The sequence below is a fragment of the Juglans microcarpa x Juglans regia genome, chromosome 6D, assembly GCF_004785595.1.
Source record: "Juglans microcarpa x Juglans regia isolate MS1-56 chromosome 6D, Jm3101_v1.0, whole genome shotgun sequence".
Classification (NCBI taxonomy): Eukaryota; Viridiplantae; Streptophyta; class Magnoliopsida; order Fagales; family Juglandaceae; genus Juglans; species Juglans microcarpa x Juglans regia.
Window position 1 is genome coordinate 9736243 of NC_054604.1, and position 4015 is coordinate 9740257.

At 35.6% G+C, this 4015-nt stretch overlaps 1 non-coding gene across 1 annotated transcript; it reads left to right on the forward strand.

Annotated features, from left to right (window-relative positions):
- Window positions 1-1713: 1713 nt before the first annotated feature.
- Window positions 1714-1820, forward strand: LOC121236324. Its single transcript, XR_005934740.1, has one exon. It is a non-coding gene; the product is annotated as a small nucleolar RNA R71 (small nucleolar RNA).
- Window positions 1821-4015: the final 2195 nt, after the last annotated feature.

Genomic DNA, 4015 nt, shown 5'->3' on the forward strand with positions numbered 1-4015 from the left:
ATACTGAAGATGTAAGGGTAATGACTTCAACTCTAGAACTGGTGCTTGCACATTAGAAGGGGGAAGCAGTGGCTTACCTTTGCCTAGATCCTCAAAATGAATACCTCTCCGCTTCGGCTTAGGACATGTAGCCTCTAAAGCACACACCACTTCTGCAACCTCCAAATTATCATATTTACTTGTCCCTGCACTCACTAAACAAGTCTCAAGAGGTGCTTTAGTATTTTCAGCTCTAAAAACCTCTCTGGTCGACTCATTTACAACATAAACTCGAAAAACACGATCAACTTTCACCAACCTTCAAAGTTAGCCTACCATTCTTAACATCTATGACAGTTCCAACTATGGCTAGGAAAGGTCGACCTAGAATAGGAATCTCGGTGTCTTCTTCCATCTCCAACATAAAAAATCAACTGAAATGATAAACTTCTTTACCTTGATCAACATATTCTCAAGAACACCCAAATAATATTTCACTGATCGGTCAGTTAGCTGCAAAGAGATGGTAGTAGGCTTCAACTCCTTTAATCCAAGCTGCCTAGACACAAATAAAGGCATTAGTGAAACACTAGCACCTAAATCACATAAAGTTTTAGAAAAATTAACATCACCTATAGTACAAGGAATAGAAAAACTCCCTAGATCTCTTAGCTTTGATGGAAGCTTATTCAGGATAATGACACTGCATTCCTACGTCAAGGCAATGATCTCGAAATCCTCCAATTTTCTCCTCTTGGAAATCATCTCCTTTAGGAACTTTGTATTGGCAGGAATATATGCTAAGGCATCTACAAAAGGAATATTAATGTGAAGCTGCCTAAACACTTTAAAAAATTTCTCAAACTGTTGATCAATTTTATTCTCAAAAGGAAGAGGAATGGGAGGGACATAAGGTTTGATTGGTGGTAGTGGGGATGGTGTCTTGACTAGGTTCTCAACTTCTTCACCGACCTTCCTACTCACCTATTCATGGTCTACTTCATCACCAACTACAATCTCACCACTTACCTGACCAAGTTGCTTACCACTTCTCAAGGTGACTGCTTTGTAATGCTCCTTTAGATTGACCTCTGTCTTACTAGGAAAATTGCCCTGTCCACAAGAATTGATGGAATTGGCTAACTACCCCAATTGGACCTCCACATTTCTATTGGAACTCGCTAACTGGTCAACCTTTGCTCTCAAATCTCTTTGAATTGACATTGGATAACTTCACAATAGCTATCTCGCAAGGCTGCATACTTTTTGGTTGGGATGGTCTTGGTTGGAAACCAGGAGGATGTAAAGGTCTAGAATTGCTACCTTGGTTACCTTGATCTTTTCATGAAAATTTGGGATGATTCCTCTAGCCTGGGTTGTATGTGTTGGAATAAGCGTTGTTCTATTGCTGCTGCCTGTTAAAATTAGGCACAAAGTGGGCTTGCTCTACCTACATACAATCAAAACACATGTGGTCTCCTCCACATTTTTACCAGAGAATCAACCTTGGAATTTAACACGTTTATGCCATCTACATCATACATACTTGAAACTTTTTTAGGCATACCTCCTTCATTAGACCACTGATAATTGTTAGAGGTCGTTTCTTCTAACAACTCATATGCCTCTTCTGTTGACTTACTCATTAAATTACCTCATGCAGTCGCATCTATGGTAATCCTGATTGAATATGTTAATCCATTATAGATAGTCTATACAATCAACCAATTAGGAAGACCATGATGTGGACAGTTCCTCTACAATTCTTTAAACGTCTCCAAGGCTTCATACAAAGATTCACCATCAAACTGAACAAAATTGGTAATATCATTTCTAAGTTTGGTAGTCTTACGTGGGGGAAAATACTTATTTGGAAAACCTTATGACAAGGCATTCCAAGTGGTGAAAGAGTTAGGCACTATAGAATTCAACTAGGCCTTGGCTTTATCCTTTATAGAAAATGGAAAAAGTCAAAATTGAATAGCATCATCACTAACTCCATTCATATTAATTGTATCACAAATCTCTAAGAAATTGGCAAGGTGCATGTGGATCCTTAGCAAGTCCTCCACCAAATTGCTCTTGCTGCACCATTTGGATGAGACCAGACTTAATCTCAAAATTATTAACATTGACTGTAGGTCTCACAATGCTGGGTTGAGCACCGTTGACATTCGGCATGACATAGTCACGCAACACCCTCTGATTCTGGTTATCTGCCATGGCTACTGCTTGTTTTTGCTCTAGCTCTAGTCTTTATTTTCTCCTTAGTGCACATAGGGTTCTCTCAATTTCTGGATCAAAAAGGTCAATTAGCTCACAATTATGTAGCATACCCTAAATACATAAAACGTAAATTGACAAACAGCTTAAAAACTTGATGAAATTTGGCCTCAAGAGGGTGGGGCCAGTTTAAACGAATAACAAAACAGAACAATATAGTCTAAATTAATATAGGAATTTATTTGTATTAATATTGAAAATAATCATCCTCGGCAATAGTGCCTTGATGGTCTTTAGACTTTACTACAAGTGCATGGGTCGTGACAAGTAGAACAAGGTAAAATGATTATCATTTCCACAAGGAGGATATTCAAGTACCAATTTATAAAATTTCCTATATTATTTTGGACGATCTCAAATTGATGTGATTGACTGCAAATTCTTAACTTGAAAAATCAAATATGAAAGGTTCCCGGGGCTTGAATTTCATCAATTGAATGCCTTCAATGAGTTTAAATCTGGTTGATTGCATTAATGTTTTACTAATTACAATGACCATTTTTTTTTTATGTGATATCCTCTTTCAAGGTATAACACCTATACTTATATTAATCCTATGTCTATTGTCGTGATCACATAAATTAAAATAAATTCATTATGCACTGTGGAATTCTTGAATGTAGGTCACAAGCGTGTGAATTTATTTCTAAACTACACTACCAAGGTTTGATGAATTCACAAACTAATATTGAACTTAAACTTTTGTTACTTCATTCAACATCTTAACCATGCAATTCATGGCTAGTAAATTGTAAGAATGAAAACAAAAATCATCCAATTGTAATTAATTAAGGGTATTCATTACAGTCATACTCAAATCATATCCAAAATTCAATAACTACATCCTAACCCTAGAATAAGAAAACTAGCAAATCATAAATAATAAAATAATCCAATTATTTCGCCAACATAAATTCAAATTCAACATCCTTAATAACAATTCAACAACTAAAAGTTAGAGAATGAAAACAAACCTATTTAATTGCAGAAATCATGAGCTTCGTTCTTCCTCTCTGAATTATAGCTCCTCCTTCAAACCCTTGTTTCTTTTTCATTATTTCCTCTAGTTTTTTAAAGTCCACTTCCTTCTTTTTTCAATTTTAGCATCTTATCTTTGATCAGTAAGAACTGCAGGCCATCCAAACAATTCAAACCAATTTTGCTTTCAAATTTAAAAAAATTTTCCCCCATATCTGCTGCTAAAATCTAGATTTAGAGCATCAAAACAACATAGTTTAGAGTTTGGCCCTTCACGAAAGTTTTATATCTCATTCTTACCTTTCCAACGCACGTGGGTTTGTTTTATTTTGACTTCTAGAACTCTAGATATAGGTTGAAATATAGGTTGAAAACTGAAACAGGATCTAGGCTGCAATAATTTTCTGGACAGATTTGGACTTCTCCATTTTTGCTAAGTTCTGAACTTTAAAATGGCAGAATTGGGTTTCAGACTCTCATAAAAGTTTTAGACCTATGTCTTAGCTTTCCAGCAAGTCAAACAACACCTGAAACCGAGGTTTGTAGCTCCAGTTAGAACCCAAAAACCGAATAGTGTTCTGTTTTGACTAAAGCAACCCAACTAGGATTTGTTCTCTAGGTCTAGCCCAAATTCTGTCTCTTCATGTCAGCCCAATTTTAACCTAATTAAATAATTGTATATCTACAAAATGTCAAGAATTTTCAAAAATTAAATAAATGTAAAAGACACCTAAAATTCTAGACAAACAAGTTAAGAAACATACTAAATACTCTG